General features: G+C 35.5%; 1 long non-coding RNA gene and 1 pseudogene across 2 annotated transcripts; one reads left to right on the top strand and one right to left on the bottom strand.

Annotated features, from left to right (window-relative positions):
* Positions 1-6,368: 6,368 nt before the first annotated feature.
* LOC103436630 (L-type lectin-domain containing receptor kinase S.6-like) lies at positions 6,369-8,833 on the bottom strand (annotated as a pseudogene).
* A 254-nt stretch (positions 8,834-9,087) lies between these two features.
* On the top strand, positions 9,088-22,945 carry LOC139188962 (uncharacterized). Of its 2 annotated transcripts, none has more exons than XR_011572398.1 (5): positions 9,088-9,338; positions 12,318-12,409; positions 19,147-19,275; positions 21,791-22,407; positions 22,504-22,945. It is a non-coding gene; the product is annotated as an uncharacterized lncRNA (long non-coding RNA). The 2 variants fall into 2 exon arrangements; XR_011572399.1 differs by having other exon boundaries at positions 9,106-9,338; positions 12,318-12,354.
* The last annotated feature ends 658 nt before the right edge of the window (positions 22,946-23,603 follow it).

Below are 23,603 nucleotides of genomic sequence, written 5' to 3'. Positions count from 1 at the left end.
TCAGTTTGTTTCTTTAACTAATGGAAACTGGTTGTGCAGTCCTGAAACAGCAATACTTTTTCTGTTCAGTTTCCAAAGGGCCCTTCCGCAAAAACCAGACAAACCTATCAGTATACATCTAGTCAGTGAATTTGAGAACATGCCAATCCTATCTAGCTGCTGTACCAGGTACAAAATTCAAAAGGAATATTTGGATGAAACACGAAACTTAATCTTCCGAACATCATTTGAATAATTAAGTCCGCCAGCTAATAACAAAATGCTTGAGACCATGTCAATCATGATAAAACAGACAAGGAAACACTGAGCATTTCATTACCATAAGACATCAAACACATTTCAGACTACAAAATCTGCAAATTAACTGAAGCACCTGAGGGGTTCCTCAAGTTTCCCAGTCAACAACAAGCTCCTAGTTTCTCTATTACAAATTGCACTGAAATCCTTCTAATTATGAGGTTACTTGATCTGTTACGAGCAACTAATCCTTGCCAAAGTGGTGTAAGAATTTGAGTAGACATAATCATTATTTTGATAGAACTGTATTGATTAAGTTAATAGAGTTTTGTAACAGTAGGTTATATGAATCATTCAAAACAATAATGTAGTGGACTTATTGCAGTTAATGATGAATTATTGAGAGACCTATTGTTTTCCTAATAGGTGAATATCAATAGGTCTTATGTGACTATAAAAAGGTTTGTCCCTGCTCTCCAAATACAAGCTTGATAGAGTGCTGAGTCCTATTGAAAGCAAAAGCATCCAGTTTTATGACAGTAGAAGACTATCTTTATTTCAAGCATCATGTCTTCTTCATCCTCAGATGTGTGTCTATTTTTGTGTGATAGTATTGACTCTGGTTAATTGTGATTCTATGTGTTAGTTGATAATTATGTATGTAAGTTATTCTTACATGAATAATTATGTATGTAAGTTATATTGACTCTGGTTAATAATGATTCTATGTGTTAGTTGATAATTATGTATGTAAGTTATTCTTACATGTGGTATCAGAGCTTCAACGCACCACCACATAAAAACGGCATGCTTTTGGTTTAAAGACTGACGTTTTGGTTTTTATCCTAAGCTTTTTAGTCTATTCGAAAACTTTATGCTATGGAAGGTAGAAATCTGTCTTCTTCCGTCATCGTTTTTTCGTTCCTTGTCCTGGGCTTTCTGTTTTTCTTGCTTCCGCATCATGATCATGTTTATACTATGGATTTCTTTTCTCAATTTCTCAAAAATAAATCATATAAGGTACGCTACGACTTCTCAATTGTTTGCATATATACTTCTTTTGTTTCCCAAATTCAATTAACTTTAATTTTTCTTGGTTTATTGATGATTCTGGGATGAAATATTTTTTTTTCTCCTGGAATAATTTGAAGTAACAAGTTCTTATCATTTAATTGAAGAAAATTATAAAATTAGAGATTTTGTATGGTTTTATTCTATTAAATACAAGAAACATGTTGATTATTTTGTTTGAATCAACAATTATGTAATTCATCAATTTTGCTTATGATGAATTTTGTCTCTTAGGACAACAACCTGGACTTGGATTTAATCTTTTAAGAAACAATGAGATTGTCTACCAAAGTGGATTATTTATTTGTATTCTTATTAGATTGCTTAGAAATTCAACTTGTGGTTTGTATGTTATTCGATAGATTCATTTTTCCACAAAGGAATTATTTGTCTAGCCCAACTATGAATCAGTGTATAATGAAGCATGGAATATTTAGATTGTATATTTTTCATCTACCACAAAGGTGTTGAATTTTATATATGTTTAAGTGTTCTCTGTTTTGGTTATGCAACTTTTGATTATATCCTCAGTCTCTGCCCAAAGGTGTTACTATTGATATAAGCTTTTGTTTCTTCAACCAGCGAAACATGTTGTTAATCGTTTTCTGGTTTAACATTACTGTTGTTAGAAATTTTGGATTCCTATTTACAATAATAATTACTATGGCTTCTCATGGTGTTTCAAATTTTTCTCTCACACACTGGTCACGGGCAAGCCGTTCTTCAATCACTACTCACGTTGTCAATGGTCAAGTTTAAAATTTTGGTCATTTTTGGAGTCTTTCGGCGAGAATCACTCGCCATTAGGAAACATGGGTATGATTTAATTGAATCATGCTTTTGAATAAATTACATGATATCGATTATTTTCAAACACTTATATATAAATCCTTCTATGGATTAATATGGAATTTTGTTATGAGTTTGTGAGGTTTGTCTTCTTGTTTTCCCTCATTTTTGTGTATACATGGATCCTCTCAAATTTTCTTATCGTTATAAAATAATCCTATTGTTATGTTTTTCTGGGATTTTCATGCTTCCGCTCACTCTTATTCTATTATTTTTCATGAATCTATTACCCTTGTATTAAAGAGAAGAATTGAAGTGGTAGTGTTTAGATTTTCTGCCTATAGTAACTTATATTTTAACTACATCGGGTTATTGATTGCATGATTAAATATTGTAGTTCGGTCCATAATTTTGGCTTTTGCATTGAAATTTGATATGGTTACCAAATTTGGACATTTTGCTGATGTAGACTTTAAGCGAAGTTGTCTGTATGACTAAATCCTTTTCTTTTATGATGAAAAGGGAGACCTTGTTTGTCGAATCACCAAAAGAATGAATTTTTGTTACCTATTTGCATTTTGTGTATCAAGTATATAATGAATTCTATACATGCAAAATTTTCATGTCTTTTGGACAAGAAATGGATTTGTGGTAAATTTTTAAGTGTGATACCATGTTGCTGGAATTCTTCAGACTTCTGCAGAATAGTGTGTTTGTAATATTATTTTGATATATTTATGTAATTGATAAATTCAATGAATTTTAGTATGATATACATTGAGATATTTATTTCAAATTTGGAAATTTTCACGAGCATTGGTTTGAAAATGAACTATTAGTGAATTTTTAATCTCGAGACTATACTGCAGAATTAATGCAGTTTCTGCAGCACATTCCATTTCGATTTTATTTTTAGCCCACTTGTAAAATCGAACAAATTATGGAATTTTTGGGGACAGTAAATTTATATGCTTACTTCATTTCTGAAAATTTTCGTGCACATTGGAGGAAGATTGAAGTTTGGTGAATTATTTAGTCTCGGGTATGTTTTGCAGAATTTCTGTTGTTTCAGCAGCACAACTTATTTCGAATTTGTTTTTAGTACACTTGTAAAATCTCAAAAATTATGAAATTTTGGGAAATAACAGGTTTTTATGTTTACTTTATGTCTGAAAAAAATTCTGATGCATATCGGATGAACAATGAATATTTGATGAATTTGTAATCTTAGGTATGTACTTACCATTTTCTGCTGTTTTTGCAGCACCTCTCTTTCCGAATTCATTTTTGGCTCACTTATAAGATTTTAAAAATCATGAAATTTTGCAAAATAGTAGTCATATATGTCTAGTTCATACTTGAAAATTTTCATGACAATCTAAAGAGAATTGAGTTTTTTAGTGAATTTGCAAACTGAAGTAGTACTGCTGAATTTTGGTGCTTCAAAACTAGTTTTGTTATGTGATATTGTTTTCACTTATTTGTGCACATCTATTGGTACCGATTATTATACTAGTTTATGGTTCCAATATGGCCTTGTTTAATGCAAATTCTTAATACTAATGACTCTTATTAGACAACATTGATTAAATTTTGATTTAAAGATGTATTGGTTTGTTTTGCTTAAACCAATGTTTTGTTTGGTTATCAATTTTGATTATGATGATAATTGTCTTTTGAGAGAAAATTGGAAAGTGGCATCAGTTTACTAATTGATCATTTTGGTCCCTATCGAATAACTGAATAACCATGTTTCCTCTTTCGATAACTCTATTGTTCAATGTCAACAATGACATACTTTTATGTCTGATTGAATCTTTTGAGAATCATTAAATATCCAACAAAACGGTTATTTAATATTGTTGTAAAAGATTATTTTGAAAAATCAGAATTCTAATTTATATGGTGAATACTTTTGTCCCAATAGGAATTTCAGGAAATCACTCACCAATTATAAATTAGTATTATAGCTAATCGTAAAATATTTTTTTTTAACATATGTTCATCTGGCCAAAGCTGTTGAAGCTATATGTATTTTGTGTATTTTATGTTTTGACTAACTATGCAAGTATTTGCTTTGCATGATTAGTTTCTGCCTAAAGGTGTAACAATCATGCAATTTGGAGTTGGTTCGATCCTCCACAACTCGACTACTTTCATGATGAATCTTGCAGAATCGAAAATGAGTAGGAAAATTTGCCAATCTTTTGCCTTAATTTTCTATGAGTTCTAAATTGGATTAAAGTAGCCATTGGTTTATCTAATCACTTGTCACCTTTATCGATTAATGATGTTGAGATATTGTTCCTTAGATAAGCCTAATTTTGATACATATAGATTGGTTTATTATGTCCAAACCAACTATTTTGTGACTCAACAAATTTGTTTAAGAAATTTTACAGTTTTGGGCATATTAAAGGTTATTTATCTAATGAAATGAACCTCTAATTTATTTAAGAAATTTTTGTGTTTTGAGCATATTAAACATTGTAAATTGATTTTATTTAAATTATGATTAAATCTGAAATTTTGGTAGAGCTTGGGAAATGCTGATGGAGTTTTGCATACCTTGCAACGTGTCCTATTTGATTACAATTTTGATAGATTTTTCTAACTCCAAACTTCGTAAAAAATTTGCCATGTTATGTTATATAATGGATTGTGTATACTATCTTTATTTATTCAACTAGACTATATTTTGTTATATGAAAACCACTTTCTCTAGTGTTTAATCTTGTAATTTTGAGTGTTTGCCCTAGTGGGAGAAATGTATTATGGGCTTCACACTCATCAATTTTGTATGCTTTTAATGGTCATAGTGAAGCATGCCCAAGTGGGAGAAATAATATATTATGGGCTTCACACTCATCAATTTTGTATGCTTTTAATGGTCATAGTGAATCATGGAATTGACAAGATGGTATATACTTCATCTGCTCAAAAGTGTTAAAGTTCTATACGTTTGCCCTTGTATTTTATGTTTTAGCTATGCAAACCTAATATAATAAGTTTCTGTCCAAAGATGATTCTAGAATTATATGCTTTTGATGCAATAGAAAACATTTAGTTAATGTTTTCTATTTCTGTCAATTGTTAGATGAACAAAACTGACCAAATGATTTTGTATAGTTTTTCAGTCACAAGAGTCTATTCCCTACAAATATCTAGAATAAAGATGTTGAGCTCACAAATTTTATGTTTTAGATCCCATGACTAATGTTTTGCTAATGGGATTATTTGAAAGGTATCTGTTTCATTTTGTAGACATTTACAAAGTTTTGTTTTACTCTCTTAATCAGTGGGAATAATAATAATTTATTTATATATAGTTTTGTCTGTGTTAATTAGTGGGAGTAAGAGATTACATTTTGTGTTGAAAATTTGAAGTCTTAGTAGCTGATACTTTAAGAGTAAATTTGGTTTAAATTTTGTTCATAAGTTGTAATAAGAGGTCCTGATTTTGTAAACAGTATATCGTATTTTACTTGTTCTCTTATTAATTTCTAAATTGACAGAAAAGTTGGATTTCGTTACCAACGTTGTTGAGTTCTTTTGTGAACCTTTCATGTTGTGATTCAATGTTTGCTCATTCTGTAAAGAGCTATATTTGTTGATACTGCAATAAACCAGTTTTTTTTAGTAAACTTGAAGTCTGGACCAATTATGTGGGAGTATTAAGATATGACACTTCCAATACTACATTATTTGGCATGTAGCTTTGTAATTAGTTGAGTTAAGCTTCGGTGATTATAGAGTAATGATGCAGCTGATATGCATCAACATTTCTATAGTTCTGGGTTTGATTTAGTTGATTACATCTACGTTTAAGTTGATAATCTTGTTATATAAACTCAGTGATCACTGTTAACTTAATTTCATACAGTTCAATACTATGTGATTATGTATACTCAAGTGGAAGAATGTAAGAATTTGAGTAGACATAATCATTATTTTGATAGAACTGTATTGATTAAGTTAATAGAGTTTTGTAACAGTAGGTTATATGAATCATTCAAAACAATAATGTAGTGGACTTATTGCAGTTAATGATGAATTATTGAGAGACCTATTGTTTTCCTAATAGGTGAATATCAATAGGTCTTATGTGACTATAAAAAGGTTTGTCCCTGCTCTCCAAATACAAGCTTGATAGAGTGCTGAGTCCTATTGAAAGCAAAAGCATCCAGTTTTATGACAGTAGAAGACTATCTTTATTTCAAGCATCATGTCTTCTTCATCCTCAGATGTGTGTCTATTTTTGTGTGATAGTATTGACTCTGGTTAATTGTGATTCTATGTGTTAGTTGATAATTATGTATGTAAGTTATTCTTACAAGTGGCTCTTCGGAGTCAAATATTGTACATCATCAAGTTCGAGACTTGGCCGAACACCACAGTAAAACGGGATTTCTTCACGGTCATCAGGAAAACGGGGCGAAGGCTTACCCTTGGTTTTCTTGGTTGCAGCTTCCTTCACCGTTGCCCTCTTCACATGGTTTGGGTGCACACAAGCAAGCCCAGTCATCAGCATCCTCGCCATTTCTACCATATCAAACTTCCCCATCAACCTCAGATCAGCAGCTTCAATCAGTTTTCCCTTTTCCCACATGCTTCAAACCCAATCAGAAACCACTGTTCCATCATCCTCCACCAGCTTTCTTCCCATTGCTACCTCTAACACCACCACACCAAAGCTGTAAACATCAGTTTTTACTGTTGGAACACCTGAATAAACGTATTCCGGAGCAAGATATCCCATTGTTCCAGCTGGTATAGTTGCTTCTCTTGCAATGATGGAACTGTGCTCAATCTTCTGCTAGACCAAAATCCCCTAGTTTGGCGTTAAAATCTGCATCGAGCATTATGTTGCAAGTTTTAACATCTCTGTGAATTATTTGCCTCTCACACTCCTCGTGAAGATATGCAAGAGGAAAAGCGACTCCGAGAACTATATCAAGTCTTTGCTTCCAGGATAGGACAACTGCTGAATTGAAGCTTTTGTGGAGAACTTTGTTGAGGCTTCCGTTGGGCAATGTACTCGTACACCAGGACTAACTCATTACCCTCACAGCACCACCCATGAAGCTGAACCAGATTCTTCTGCCGCAAACAACCCACCATAAATGCAAACTCTGTGGTAAAAGGATTACGCAGACTACAGATCCCATCAGCCCTCTCAAACCTTTTCACTGCCACTTCTCCCTCAGGGCAAAGACCCTTTATAAACCTTAGCTGATGCCCCTTCCCCGACAACCCTGTGTCGGTTGGCAGTGACCTTTCTCTGCTTCACACACGCAAAGCAAATGACAAAAACAAATGCGAGTATGAAGACAACATATGCAGCTAAACCTCCCAACCCAAGAGCCATCTCCACTATCTTTGTTTTTCTTTCATGGGAGCGATTTTCAGGGCTGCTTTTGGTACTTGAATCTTCTGGTGACAAGCACATGAAGCAGTCCCCTTCCTCAAAGGCATTTGTTGAGGCTTCCGTTGGGCAATGTACTCGTACACCAGGACTAACTCATTACGCTCACAGCACCACCCATGAAGCTGAATCAGATTCTTCTGCCGCAAACAACCCACCATAGTTGCAAACTCCGTGGTAAAAGGATGATGCAGACTACCAATCCCATCAGCCCTCTCAAACCTTTTTATTGCCACTTCTCCAACAAGAGTGCAGAGATCCTTTATAAATCTTAGCTGATGCTCCTTCCCCAATACCCTGTTTCGGTTAAACCCCATTGTAGCTGATCTTATATCCGCAAGAGACAAACTTGTCAGAACTTTAAGAGCCCTGCCCATTTGAGGCAGAGAAACCGACACGCATAAACTCCTTGAACTGGTTGGACAGGTCAATTTGAGCAACAAGAAGAGGCGTTGGAGGCCTAGCTGACGAGTATCTGACCCCAAACCCGAATCATCTTGACAGCATCTCTGTACTCAATCAAGCAGTAATCTCCCTCCCACTTGTCAAATCAATTCCTCTTAAAACAACATCAACACAAGCAACATACACAACCGTGTTCACATCAATACCAATGTGGTAACCATTGATGTCAGCAACCATAGGATCAAACCTGGTATCGGATTTCATAGCGATGAACGATTCTTTCGACACCGAGGATGGCTCCGGAAAGCTGACATACCCCCTCCTGGATGATCCCAGAGAATCGACATCATAATAAGAGATTACAGAGGTTGGATGAATTGTACAGACTATTACTTGTAAGAGCTCGATTCGGACTTCTCCAACAAACTGTTTTCCCCGATCAATTTTCTAACTGAAATACTAATAAAGACATTTCTGTTTGATTAACTTCCAACTGTATTGTTCTTTGTATAAGTTTCCCATTAATAAATCTAAAAGTTGAAGCATTCACAGGAATAAGGATTCACACTTGTCGAGAAACCGAGTAAAAAAACCCCCAAATGCTAGGGTTTTGGGCTACATTATGCAACAAGAACTGAGTGAGTGAATCATACTATTCAGTGACGTCTTCGAGGACCATGTTGACGTAAACACCGAAACCCCTCAGAGTACCTACGAGCTCTTTGTCTCCCTTCATTATCACCCATATCTTCGACCCCATGCACCGGTCGATCAACTCTGCGTATTTTTCGGGAAAAAACCTCTCATTTTCCGATTAATTTTCTCGAGAAAATACCGAAAGTAGAATAAGAGGAAAAGAGTGGGCAAACCTGATGGGAGTAGCTGGGACGGATTGTTGGCGGCCATTGGAAGCAGAGAGCTTTGGCAGCAACAACTTGACGCCAGGAGAGAAACACAGAGCAAAATCTAGCTTGCTCCCAAGACGCCGAAGAGAGTCAAGTTAGGGTAAGTTTTGTAATTTGTATATTACATAGGGGGTAATTTAGGCCTTTCAAAAGTTCCATTGAAAGCTCCCCATTGCTTCTTGCGGAAGCAGTTTTGACACAAGCTACCCTCTCCTTCTAAAACAGTAATTAGGAACTCAATGGGCAAGTGTCTTGAGTTCAAACCTATATCCTCGAGTTGTTCTGAGTGACAATTTGCTGACAAAAAATAAAAAATAAAAAAAAAGAATTCCTGACTAATTTGGATTCATTGTTTGACTGAGAGAAAGATGGCTCCTTCCGAACCCTAATTCCCCTCACATTCTCGCTCTGAATTTCCCCAAAAACCATCGCATTGCAGTCAATTTCTCTGAAAATTGAGGCGCTTCGACTTGCATGTCGGACTCCTGAGCTACTGGCAAACTATGGTATGTTTCTTTGCCCAATTCCAAGTTCTTTTTTCTTGCAATTTTTCAATTGTATTTTGTAGTTTTTGTTTGATTTTTTGAACTTTGCTTTTTGAAAGTTTGGATCTGCTAATTATTATTAGACTTGAATGGGCCTAGGTTAAGTTAGTAGGAACTGTCTGGTGGGGTGTTTGAGGGAGTAGAATCATCCAATTTTAGGGCAAAATGAAGATTTTTTGAAGTAAAGATTTTGAGAGTGAAGTGGGGATGATCTGGGTTTGTGCCATTGGCAAAGCGAAAACCTTTTAGCTTTTGAACTTTGTTGATTGGTTTCCTCCTTTAAGTTTTGTGGCCATAAAGATGTTGGTTTTACCAGGAAAGCAGTAGATTTGACATATGTTATGCTGCGCTTTAGTGACGATGGCATTCAACGATGGTTCATTATGTTAATTTTATTGATTTTGACTGTGTAAATAAGTAGGGACTGAGCATGACAAGTGGATAGACGAGGTTTTTTTTTCCCCTTCAATTGAGCTTTTGAAGTGTTTTTGTATAAAACTTAGAGTTGTGACGGGTGTGTTGTTCTATGTTTGAATGAGGGACAAACTTTAGATTTAATTGTTAAAAATGCACTACAAGAACACTACTGATGAACTACTAAAGCACTACAAAGTTACCACTATAACACTACAAGTGCAGCTTAAATACACGCAACAAAAGACTTTCAAGGTGTCATTTGAAAGTTCTATCATATGTTTTGCATCAAGTCATTAGGAAGCCCTTCTACCTCCTTTTTTGTAGTGCATTTCTGAAAGGTGTAGCCTAGGTTTCGTGGAACTTTGAAGACCATCATCCACAGGTAGTGTTTACCCTATGTTTGGATGAGGGACCTTAAAAGTCCATGGAACTTAAGCTAAATTTGTTAGGAGTTCTTTACAACAATGAGATGGGGACTTAAAAATGACTAGATGCAATACGTTTGATAGAATTTTCAAATTTTCAAAATGTCATTTTAAAAATCCCTTGTTTGGTGTCTTGTAGTGCATTTCTAGAGTTTTAGAAGTAGATTTGCAGTTAAAAAAAAGGAAAAAAAAAAGCTTACAAAGTTAAAAAAAAAAAAGAAAAAAAAAGACTTAAAAAGTTAAAAAAGTACAATGTTGAGACCTGTCAAGCCCAATGTTGTAAAAAGCCAAGAACCATAGTACCTTTACTAGTTCTCAGTACTCAGTAGGCAGCTGTGAACCAATATTTTGTGTTTTTCTTACTTAGTAAACTTGTAACTTTCATTAAGTGCTTTTGTTCCCTAACAGCCCAATATATGGTGATGCTATAAGACATCAAAAAACAAAAGAGATTATGATAGGAATGTCTCTGTTCGTGAATTTATTAAGCAGCTTTAGAGCACATTTTAAATTGGAATTTTTTTTTCTCTCTCCATTATATTCATGCAAATCTTGCCTGAGAGGGGTAATCAATTGGAATGATGCTTTTATTTTAAATATAGATTTTTTTGCTTCTTTTTGCAGTCTAACCATGAAATATCAAAATCTGCTAACCTAAGTTCTTTTAAGAATGAATAATAAATTAAAATAGCCATTCATTTCACTTTTCCTGTTTTCATCCGTCAGTGAGAGGATTTATCTAATATGATGAAAGATGTAACATCAGTATTTTCTCGTGTTTAGGGATTCATTCATTTTTTTTAATCATGTTGTTGCACTGCTGAAATTTTTATACCTTCAGTACTATATAAAAGAAAATTATGAGTTCTAGACTCTTATATCATATAATGTCTCCATAAGCACTCGTATCCATGAAGAGTAAAGATTTCGGAAAATGATGGTTAATCGGATTTATCTAATGAAAGTTGTATCATCAACGGTTTCTTGTGTTTAGTGATTCATACATTTTTTTTAATCATGTTGTTGCATTATTGAAATTTTTACAGCTTCAGTAATATATAGAAGAAAATCATGTGTTTTAGACGTGTATGTTATATAATGTCTCCATAAGCACTGGTATGCGTGAAGAGTGAAGATTTTGGAGATGGTTAATCAGATTTATCTACTATGATGAAAGATGTATCATCGGCAGTTTCTCGTGTTTAGAGATTCATACATTTTTTTTTAGTCATGTTGTTGCACTACTGAATTTTTATAGCTTCAGTAATATATAGAACAAAATCATGAGTTGTAGACTTGTATATCATATAATGTCTCCATAAGCAGCACTTGTATGCGTGAAGAGTGAAGATTTTGTAGAATGATGGTTAATCGGATTACAATATACCTGCCTGTACTTCAGTGGTTCTAATTTATCACTTTTAGTAGTTGTACATTCCCCAGTTAAACTGCGTAACATGCATTATATTTACAAGTGTTTGAGAATCACGGTTTTTTACCATTTGTGTCCAAATTTCATGGTGCTTGATGTGGTTATGTCCTCTTTTATCGGTCAATAGGGGAAGGGGGAATAAAGGAGACTTCTGATTTGGTTGACTGGTTTTATCAGATTTTATATTGCTAATTGGTAGGGGTGATATATTTAGCATTTATATGTGTGTGGAATTCGTAACCTTCCACTGTTCCAATTCGTATACAATAAGAATGGGATTATTAGTTCATTGGTGTAGCAGTTGTTATTGGATTCGGGGGTATTAAATAGATGTTTTTAATGGTAACCTTTGTCTAAATGTTAAGGTTTGTGAAGTAACTCCTTTTTTTTGCTGACTCAAAGATTAAGGGCAAATGGAAACATGTGTTTTTTTAATTTTGGAACTTTGGATTGTTCATATGATTTAAGGGTTGAATGGGTGAAATTTATATTTTACATCCATATCACCTTATACTTTAAGCTTCTTCTGTTTTGTTGCTCATATGCAGTTAGTATTTTGCAAGTATATATTTGGTTTGGGCTGTGGGACTTCCGATTGTTCTTATTTTGTGCCTATTTATTAATAAATAGGGAAGAAAAACACTAACGTTGGTTATGGTGTACTAGATGCAGGTGACTGTTTGTCAAACGTGTGGCGACAAAGGTACCGAAGATGCTTTGCTTTACTGTGACAAGTGCCAGAATTATGCTCTTCATCGGTATAACTTGTTTTAATTGTGCTGCCAAGATAGAACAATTGCTGAATTGAACCTTTTGTCGAAAACTTTGTTGAGGCTTCCGTTGGGCATGTTCTCGTCCACCAGGACTAACTTATTACCCTCACAGCACCACTCATTAAGCTGAATCAGATTCTTGTGCCTCAAACAACCCACCATAGTTGCAAACTCCGTGGTAAAAGGATGACGCAGACTAGCGATCCCATCAGCCCTCTCAAACCTTTTCACTGCCACTTCTCCACCAGAGGGCAGAGACCCTATATAAAACTTAGCTGATGCCCCTTCCCCGACAACCCTGTGTCGGTTAAACCCCATTGTCGCTAATCTTATCCAAGAGACAAACTTGTCGAAACTTAACTAGCTGGCCCAATTACAACATAATACTCATTAAACATAACATTAAATCTAATTAACCCTAAACAGTGATTAAGCTAATCACTGCTATTACAACTCAGTTCATATCACTTTGATTTGCATGTCGGACTCCTGAGTACTGGCGAACTATGGTATGTTTTTGCCCAATTCCGAGTTCAATTTTCTTGCAATTTTTCAATTGAATTTTGTAATTTTGTTTGATTTTTTGAATTTTGCTTTTTGAAAGTTTGGATCTGGTAATTAGACTTGAATGGGCCTAGGTTAAGTTAGTAGGACAGTCTGGTGGGGTGTTTGAGGGGTAGAATTATGGAATTTTAGGGAAAAATGAAGTTTTTCGAAGTAAAGTTTTTGAGAGTGAAGTGGTGGGTGATCTGGGTTTGTGCCATTGGCAAAGCGAAAACCTTTTAGCTTTTGATCTTTGTTGAATGGTTTCCTCCTTTAAGTTTTGTGGTCATAAAGATGTCGGTTTTACCTGGAAAGCAGTAGATTTGACATATGTTATGCTGCGTTTTAGTGACTACGGCATTCAACGATGGTTCGTTATGTTAATTTTATTGATTTTGACTGTGTAAATAAGTAGAAACTGGTGTATAAGTCTGTGTAAAGTAGAAACTGTGTAAACTGTGTTGTACCATATTTCGCTTTCATTCTGAAACTAATTCATTCTTTTCCAAAACTTATAATAGATAACGAATTTAGTGAGTATATTCTCCTGGAAGATGAAGGTTACTTGATCCTTAGAGAAAATTACTTCAAGCCCAATAGTTAAAAAAGAAAAAGAAAAACCCAACTGACTCGATGATTGAGAAAGGATTTCACAACTAAGAATCAATTAGAGCATGACAAGTGAATGAGGGAAAAACTTTAGACTTAGGATTTGATAGTATTTTAATAGACTTTAAAATCAGAGGGTAGTCAATTAGGAGTTTGAATGTGGATTTTAAATGATTTTAAAATCATAGGGTAGTCAAATTAGGATTTTGGAGGATTTAAAGAATACGTCCAAATCCATGGGTAGTCAATTAAAAGTTTAAAAAGTCCATACAAATCTAGGTGTAGTGGAAATGTCAAAGATTTGCTAGGATTTTTGTGAATGAAGGATTTTGATGGATTTGAGAGTGGGTGATATAAATACCAAATGCTATCAACAATCCAACCCTCCCCCCTCAGATTTCTTTTCACACCAAACCATAGAAGATGAACAGTCCTACCATGAGTTCAGAGCATTTCCCAGTAGACTCCCGCGTTTTGCATGTTTTTTGTATTTTTCTGAATTCATGCTCTTGCTTTGTTCATCTAGGAAGATGAGTAACAATCGGACCATAATTTGTTTGAATTGGGATTATAGCTGTTTGTTGTTTTGCTTTCGTGCTTCTTCTGAACTGGGATTTTCTCATTTGCACTTTTGATTTTCTAAGTTGGGCATTTCCCGTTTTCACCTTTCTTTTTCCACGAATAATTGGTGTCCATGTTTTTGAGTTCAAATGATTTTTTTTTTTTTTTTTTTTTTTTGTCGTGGTTAAAATGTTTTTATTCCAGGATTTTGCTACCCATATATGTTCCTAGTCAATTTCGATTGCCATTTGGTACTCCACATATATTATTATTCATGATTGGATATGCTGTTCTTGAACTTGAAATCATCATTCTTGAATGGATATGATGTTCTAAAGCAGAAGCTATCCTTTACAATTATTCAAACTCTTGTATCAATATTCTCAATGACCCATTCTATTTACATATTTCATTGGTTTGTATTTCTATATCAATAGATATATGTTTATGTTCCTTTCAGATTGTGAATTAGGAAAGAAATTTATTTTATGTTGTAGGAGTCAACTAAAATACTAAGAAATCCAAGAAAGAAATCTATACAAATCCATAAAAATCTAGGATAGAAATCCATATAAATCTGTCAAAATCCACACGGAATTGTGAATCTATTAAAATCCTTTCAAATCTGTCACTTAAAGTCTATTAAAATCCTGTGAAATTTAAATTGACTACACCCCCCTTAATTGTTAAACATGCACTACAAGAACACTATTGATGAACTGCTAAAGCACTACATAGTTACTACTAAAACACTTCAAATGCAGTAGAAAGACATGAAACACAGGACTTTCAAGGTTTCATTTGAAAGTTCTTTCAAATGTTTTGCATCTAGTCAATTTGAAGACCCTCTATCTATTTTTTTGCAATGCATTTCCATCATCCAAATGCAGTGTTTACCCTATTTTGGATGAGGGACCTTAAAAGTCCATGAAACTTAAGCTAAATTTGTGAGGAGTTCTTTACAACAACGAGATAGGGACTTGAAAATGACTAGATGCAATACATTTGATAGAATTTTCAAATGTTCCAAATGTCATTTTGAAAATCCCTTGTTTAGTGTTTTGTAGTGCATTTCTAGTGCTTTAGAAGTAGATTTGCAGTGTTGAGTAGCTCCATGATGGTGTTTATGTAGTACATTTAAATTAAGTCCAAATTTACTCATACTTAGAAAGTCCTCACCCAAACACAGGGTTAGGGTATTTCTATGCAAACCACCATGCTCAGAACTCCCATGTAATACCTCCAGAGTTTCGAGTGTTTAGAGATCACTGTTCTGTGAGCATTGCTTTCCATTGTAAGCTATATTTTCATTACTGTTTGTTAATCCATATTTTATATTTCATATGCCTGCTCCTACCATGTTTATCAACCAGAATCAGAATACTTTTACTCTCTCTCATTCTCTCTGTGTTCTTTAATGAGAAACAACAACAACAACAACAAAGCCTTTTCCCACTAAGTGGGGTCGGCTATATGAATCCTAGAACGCCATTGCGCTCGGTTTTGTGTCATGTCCTCCGTTAGATCCAAGTACTCTAAGTCTTTTCTTAGAGTCTCTTCCAAAATTTTCCTAGGTCTTCCTCTACCCCTTCGGCCCTGAACCTCTGTCCCGTAGTCACATCTTCGAACCGGAGCGTCATTCGGCCTTCTTTGCACATGTCCAAATCACCGGAGCCGATTTTCTCTCATCTTTCCTACAATTTCGGCTACTCCTACTTTACCTCGGATATCCTCATTCCCAATCTTATCCTTTCTCGTGTGCCCACACATCCCACGAAGCAACCTCATCTCCGCTACACCCATTTTGTGTACGTGTTGATGCTTTACCGCCCAACATTCTGTGCCATACAACATCGCTGGCCTTATTGCCGTCCTATAAAATTTTCCCTTGAGCTTCAGTGGCCTACGACGGTCACACAACACGCCGGATGCATTCTTACACTTCATCCATCCAGCTCGTATTCTATGGTTGAGATCTCCATCTAATTCTCCGTTCTCTTGCAAGATAGATCCTAGGTAGCAAAAACATTCGCTTTTTGTGATCTTCGCTAGATTGCTCCGGTCATTAGTGTGGATAAGTATATAAATGGATAGAGATAGGAACGCAAACACAAGATGTACGTGGTTCACCCAGATTAGCTACGTCCACGGAATAGAAGAGTTCTCATTAATTGTGAAGGGTTTACACAAGTACATAGGTTCAAGCTCTCCTTTAGTGAGTACAAGTGAATGATTTAGTACAAATGACATTAGGAAATATTGTGGGAGAATGATCTCGTAATCACAAAACTTCTAAGTATCGGAGTGTGGTGTCGTCTTGACTTGCCTTATCTGTCTCATAGGTAGATGTGGCATCTTCTCTGGAAGTACTCTTCCTCCATCCAGGGGTGGTATCTTTAACTGGTGGAGATGCACAAGGTAATGTATCAATTTCACTTGAAGCTTACTTGTAGTTTCAGGCTTGGTCAAGCGCGATACAAACCATGTAGTAGGAGTCCCCCAAGTCGCCGAGCTAGGGGGTCTGCTGAAAGAGGTGACAGACAAGGTAAGCAATCAAAGCTCCGACTGATTGTTCACCTTCTCCCCATCTTGCAGCATCATGAAGGATAAAGAGAAGAAAAATGAGAAGAGATGATATGAGATACTTTTGCTTTTGAAGAAGTAACTTTCCACAGGCTTATTCTTGAACTGAGCTGGAGGGTTTTCTGGTTTCCTCCAGAGTATAAGGCCGACTGAAGAATTTGAGGGTCAAAACAAGTCCATCAAATCTAGAGTACGTTCCACTCTGCTGATATGGGATACTTTTGCTTTTGACAGAGTAATGGATGTATCGGCACGTGTGCTGTTACGCTTGTCTCCACATGCTTCCTTGTATCCTTCGCACTTGCCCTATCTGTTCCTCAAGTAGATGCGGAATCTTCCCTGGAAACATAAGATGTTGAAGATGAGTACTCGAGAGCAATGCCAGGTAAGTAATCAGGTAAGCGGTTCCAGGCAGTCAGTTCCTGGCTGGAAGCTTGATTCCAAGTGCTGACTGATTGCTCTCTTTCTCCTTGTCTTGCAGGTAAAAACAAGGCCAAAGGAAAAGACAGGGAAAAAGCATGATATGGGATACTCTTGCTTTTAACCCTGATGATATGAGATATTCTTGCTCTAGTATAGCTTGTTTGCAGAGGTATTATCGGGGGGAAAGAAAGCTGAATATTTCGAAAGGTTTCGTTGGGAGTGCCCTCTCAGATATGATGAAGGGTTGAGCATTTTTGCAGGTCTGCCTGTTCGTTGGGGATGGAGGTCGACATATATAGGAGTCTCCCTAACAATTTGTAATGCTATTCCTTTACCCTGCTTGGTCATAGCACGGTAGTGGGAGCTGCCAGTTTCACATGTTTTAACTCTGTCAGAGCACTTTGAAAAAGTGGTCTGTGGTATCTGGCTCTCGAGATTCGGAGAACGATGCCTCTTCGATTTTTGAGAAAGCAATCATGTTGGGGGTCTGGCTCTCGAGATTCGGAGAGCAGTGTCTCTTCGATTTTTGAGGAAGTAATCATGTTGGGAGTCTGGCTCTCGAGATTCGGAGGGCGGTGTCTCTTCGATTTTGGAGCAAGCAATCTTGTTGGGAGTGTTGTCTCGAATGTGAGTAAAGGTTGGGCATGTTTGCTAGTCTACCTTGCCACGAAGCACAAAGGTTGACACACAGGGACTTTCCAATTATCCAGCAATGGTACTGTTCCTTTACCCTCTCTTCGATTTTGAGAAAGTAGTCATGTTGGGAGTCTGGCTCTCGAGATTCGGAGGACGGTGCCTCTTCGATTTTGGAGCAAGCAATCTTGTTAGGAGTGTTTTCTCGAATGTGAGTAAAGGTTGGGCATGTTTGCTAGTCTACCTTGCCACGAAGCACAGAGGTTGACACACAGGGACTTTCCAATTATCCAGCAGTGGTACTGTTCCTTTACCCTTGTGGGTAATAATATGGTAGCTAGAGCTTCAAAATTTATGTGTCTAAACTTTGTTAGTGCTGTTTCTTTGCTATTCTTTTACCTTTCTTGGTCAGAGCGATGTAGTGGAAGCTGCAAGCTTCACGTGCTCAACTTTGGCAGAGAACTTTGGCAAAGTTATCTGTAGTACCCATGAGCTATTGTTGCGTGTGGGAAGTGGGTGCTTGAACAGTAAGATTCATGTGCTTTCTACTTCACCAGAAGTCTTTGACAGAATGCCCATAATTTCTGCAAAGCTGAGTGTGCGTGTGACAGGTGCTGACAAGGCTAGAAAAGTAGGTGCCTCTTCGATTTCAAACAAAGACTTAAAAAGTAAAAGAAGTACAATGTTGAAACCAGTCAAGCCCGATGTTGTAAAAAGCAAAGAACCATAATACTCAGTAGGAAACTGTGAACCAATATGTGTTTTTCTTACTTAGTAAACTTGTAACTTTCATTTATGTCTTTTTGTTCCCTAAATATATGGTGATGCTATAAGTCATCAAAAAACAAAAGAAATTATGATGCTATTGGAATGTCTCTGTTCGTCCATTTATTAAGCAGCTTTAGAGCACATTATAAATTGGATTTTTGTTTTCTCTGTCCATTATATTCATGCGGATCTCGCCTGAGAGGGTTAATCAATTGGAAATAATGCTTGTATTTTAAATATAGATATTTTAGCTCTTTTTTGCTGTCTAAGCCATCCAGTATCAAAATCTGCTAAACTAAGTTCTTTTAAGTATAAATAATAAATTAAGATAGCTACTCCTTTTCTCACTTATCCTGTTTTCATCCTTTTGTGAGAGGATTATATAATATGATGAAAGATGTAACATCAGTGGTTTCTCAAGTTTAGCGATTCATACAATTTTCTAATCATGTTGTTGCACTACTGAATTTATTTATAGCTTCAGTAATATTTAGAAGAAATCATATAATGTCTCCATAAGCACTGGTATGCGTGAAGAGTGAAGATTTCAGAGATTGATGGTTTATCGGATTTATCTAATATAATGAATGATGTATCATCAGGGTTTCTTGTGTTTAGTGATTGGCGGCCATTGGAAGCAGAGAGCTTTGGCAGCAACAACTTGACGCCAGGAGAGAAACACAGAGCAAAATCTAGTTTGCTCCCAAGACGCCAAAGAGAGTCAAGTTAGGGTAAGTGTTTACTGATGAACTACTAAAGCACTACAAAGTTACCACTATAACACTACAAGTGCAGCTTAAATACACGCAACAAAAGACTTTCAAGGTGTCTTTAAAAGTTCTATCAAATGTTTTGCATCTAGTCATTATGAAGCCCTTCTACCTCCTTTTTTGTAGTGCATTTCTGAAAGGCGTAGCCTAGGTTTCGTGGAACTTTGAAGACCATCATCCACAGGTAGTGTTTACCCTATGTTTGGATGAGGGACCTTAAAAGTCCATGGAACTTAAGCTAAATTTGTTAGGAGTTCTTTACAACTATGAGATGGGGACTTAAAAATGACTAGATGCAATACATTTGATAGAATTTTCAAATTTTCAAAATGTCATTTTAAAAATCCCTTGTTTGGTGTCTTGTAGTGCATTTCTAGAGTTTTAGAAGTAGATTTGCAGTAAAAAAAAAGTAAAAAAGACTTAAAAAGACTTTAAAAAGTTAAAAAAAAAAAAAAGACTTAAATATTTAAAAAGGTACAATGTTGAGGCCAGTCAAGCTAGCCCAATGTTGTAAAAAGCCAAGAACCATAGTATCTTTACTAGTTCTCAGTACTCAGTAGGCAGCTGTGAACCAATATTTTGTGTTTTTCTTACTTAGTAAACTTGTAACTTTCATGTAAGTGCTTTTGTTCCCTAACAGCCCAATATATGGTGATGCTATAGGTCATCTAAAAACAAAAGAAATTATGATAGGAATGTCTCTGTTCGTGAATTTATTAAGCAGCTTTAGAGCACATTTTAAATTGGAATTTTTTTTCTCTCTCCATTATATTCATGCAAATCTCGCCTGAGAGGGTTAATCAATTGGAATGATGCTTTTATTTTAAATATAGATTTTTTTGCTTCTTTTTGCAAACCATGAAATATCAAAATCTGCTAACCTAAGTTCTTTTAAGAATGAATAATAAATTAAAATAGCCATTCTTTTCACTTTTCCTGTTTTCATCCGTCTGTGAGAGGATTTATCTAATATGATGAAAGATGTAACATCAGTGTTTTCTCGTGTTTAAGGATTCATTCATTTTTTTTAATCATGTTGCACTGCTGAAATTTTTATAGCTTCAGTACTATATAAAAGAAAATCATGAGTTATGGACTCTTATATCATATAATGTCTCCATCAGCACTGGAATGCATGACGAGTGAAAATTTCGGAAAACGATGGTTAATTGGATTTATCTAATGAAAGATGTATCATCAGCAGTTTCTTGTGTTTAGTGATTCATACATTTTTTTAATCATGTTGTTGCATTATTGAAATTTTTACAGCTTCAGTAATATATAGAAGAAAATCATGTGTTTTAGACTTGTATGTTATATAATGTCTCCATAAGCACTGGTATGTGTGAAGACTGAAGATTTCGGAGATGGTTAATCAGATTTATCTACTAAGATGAAAGATGTATCATCAACAGTTTCTCGTGTTTAGAGATTCATACATTTTTTTTTAGTCATGTTGTTGCGATGGCAAGTGCCTTCGCCCATGAGCGGTAGGTCTCGGGTTCGAGACTTGGGAGCAGCCTCTCCATAAATGGGGGTAAGGCTAGCCGACATTCACCTCTCCCAGACTCTGCGTAAAGCGGGAGCCTTGTGCACTGGGTACGACCTTTCTATGTTGTTGCACTACTGAAATTTTTATAGCTTCAGTAATATATAGAACAAAATCATGAGTTGTAGACTTGTATATCATATAGTGTCTCCATAAGCAGCACGTATATGCATGGAGAGTGAAGATTTTGGAGAATGATGGTTAATTGGATTACAATATACCTGCCTGTACTTCAGTGGTTCTAATTTTTCACTTTTAGTAGTTGTACATTCCCCAGTTAAACTGCATAACATGCATTATATTTACAAGTGTTTGAGAATCACAGTTTTTTACCATTTATGTCCAAATTTTGCTGTGCTTGATGTGGTTATGTCCTCTTTTATCAGTCAATAGGGGAAGGGGGAATAAAGAAGACTTCTGATTTGGTTGACTGGTTTTATCAGATTTTATATAGCTAATTGGTAGGGGTGATATATTTAGCATTTATATGTGTGTGGAATTCGTAACCTTCCACTGTTCCAATTCGTATACAATAAAAATGGGTGTATTAGTTCATTGGTGTAGCAGTTGTTATTGGATTCAGGGGTATTAAATAGGTGTTTTTAATGTTAGCCTTTGTCTAAATGTCCAGGTTTGCAAACTCCTTTTTTGGCTGACTCAAAGATTAAGGGCAAATAAACATGTGTTTTTTTTTAATTTTGAAACTTTGGATTGTTCATATGATTTAAGGGTTGAATGGGTGAAATTTATATTTTACATCCACAACCCCTTATACTTTAAGCTTCTTCTGTTTGGTTTCTTATATGCAGTTAGTATTTTGCAAGTATATATTTGGTTTGGGCTGTGGGACTTCCGATTGTTGTTATTTTGTGCTTATTTATTAATAAATAGCGAATAAAAATGCTAACGTTGGTTATGGTGTACTAGATGCAGGTGACTGTTTGTCAAACGTGTGGCGACAAAGGTACCAAAGATGCTGTGCTCTACAGTGACAAGTGCTAGAATTACACTCTTCATCGATATAACTTGTTTCAATTGTGCTTCCAAGATAGAACAATTGCTGAATTGAAGCTTTTGTGGAGAACTTTGTTGAGGCTTCCGTTGTGCATGTAATCGTACACCAGGACTAACTTATTACCCTCACAGCACCACCCATGAAGCTGAATCAGATTCATGTGCTGCAAACAACCCACCATAGTTGCAAACTCCGTGGTAAAAGGATAACGCAGATTAGCGATCCCATCAGCCCTCTCAAATCTTTTCTTTGCCACTTCTCCACCAGAGGGCAGAGACCCTGTATAAACCTTAGCTGATGCCCTTTCCCCGACAACCCTGTGTCGGTTAAACCCCATTGTCGCTGATCTTATCCAAGAGACAAACTTGTCGGAACCTAACTAGCTGGTCCAATTACAACATAATACTCATTAAACATAACAATAAATCTAATTAACCCTTAACAGTGATTAAGCTAATCACTGCTATTACAACTCAGTTCATATCACTTCGACTTGCATGTCGGACTCCTAAGCTACTGGCGAACTATGGTATGTTTCTTTGCCCAATTCCGAGTTCAATTTTCTTGCAATTTTTCAATTGAATTTTGTAATTTTGTTTGATTTTTTGAATTTTGCTTTTTGAAGGTTTGGATCTGGTAATTAGACTTGAATGGGCCTAGGTTAAGTTAGTAGGACTGTCTGGTGGGGTGTTTGAGGGAGTAGAATTATGGAATTTTAGGGAAAAATGAAGTTTTTCGATTTGAGAGTGAAGTGGTGGGTGATCTGGGTTTGTGCCATTGGCAAAGCGAAAACCTTTTAGCCTTTGATCTTTGTTGATTGGTTTCCTCCTTTAAGTTTTGTGGTCGTAAAGATGTCGGTTTTACCAGGAAAGCAGTAGATTTGACATATGTTATGCTGAGTTTTAGTGACTACAGCATTCAACGATGGTTCATTATGTTAATTTTATTGATTTTGACTGTGTAAATAAGTAGAAAATGGTGTATAAGTCTGTGTAAAGTAGAAACTGTGTAAACTGTGTTGTACCATATTTCGCTTTCATTCTGAAACTAATTCATTCTTTTCGAAACTTATAATAGATAACGAATTTAGTGAGTATATTCTGCTGTAAGATGAAGGTTACTTGATCCTTAGAGAAAAACACTTCAAGCGCAATAGTTAAAAAAGAAAATCATGAGTTTTAGACTTGTATATCATGTAATGTCTTTATAATCACATGCATGAAGAGTGAAGATTCTGGAGAATGATGGTTAATCGGATTACAATATACCTGCCTATACTTTAGTGGTCCTAATGCTGCGTTTGAGTGATAAGGGCTTTCATAAATTGTTCATTATGTAAATTTTGTTGATGTTGAGTGTGTAAAGAAATAGATACTGGTGTACGTCTACGTCATATCTGCAGTGTGTATGTGCTGTACCATATTTTCGCCTTTCATTTTGAAAGTAAATAGTTCTTTTCCGAAACTTATTCTCCTGGAAGATGATGCTACTTGATCTTTATAGAAAAACACTTTAAATCCAATAGCTAAAAAAGAAAAAAAAATGACCCACCTGACTTGATGATGGAGAGAAGTATTTCACAACTAAGAATCAATTAGAGCATGACAAGTGGATAGACAATGACTTTTTTTCTTTCAATTGAGCTCTTGAAGTTTTTTTGCATAAAACATAAAGTTGTCAGGGGTGTTTTGTTCTATATTTGAATGAGGGACAAACTTTAGACTT

This window comes from Malus domestica, chromosome 10 (assembly GCF_042453785.1).
Source record: "Malus domestica chromosome 10, GDT2T_hap1".
NCBI classification, from domain to species: domain Eukaryota; kingdom Viridiplantae; phylum Streptophyta; class Magnoliopsida; order Rosales; family Rosaceae; genus Malus; species Malus domestica.
The sequence above is the reverse complement of the archived record's forward strand: the minus strand, read 5'-3'. Positions and strand labels throughout refer to the sequence as shown.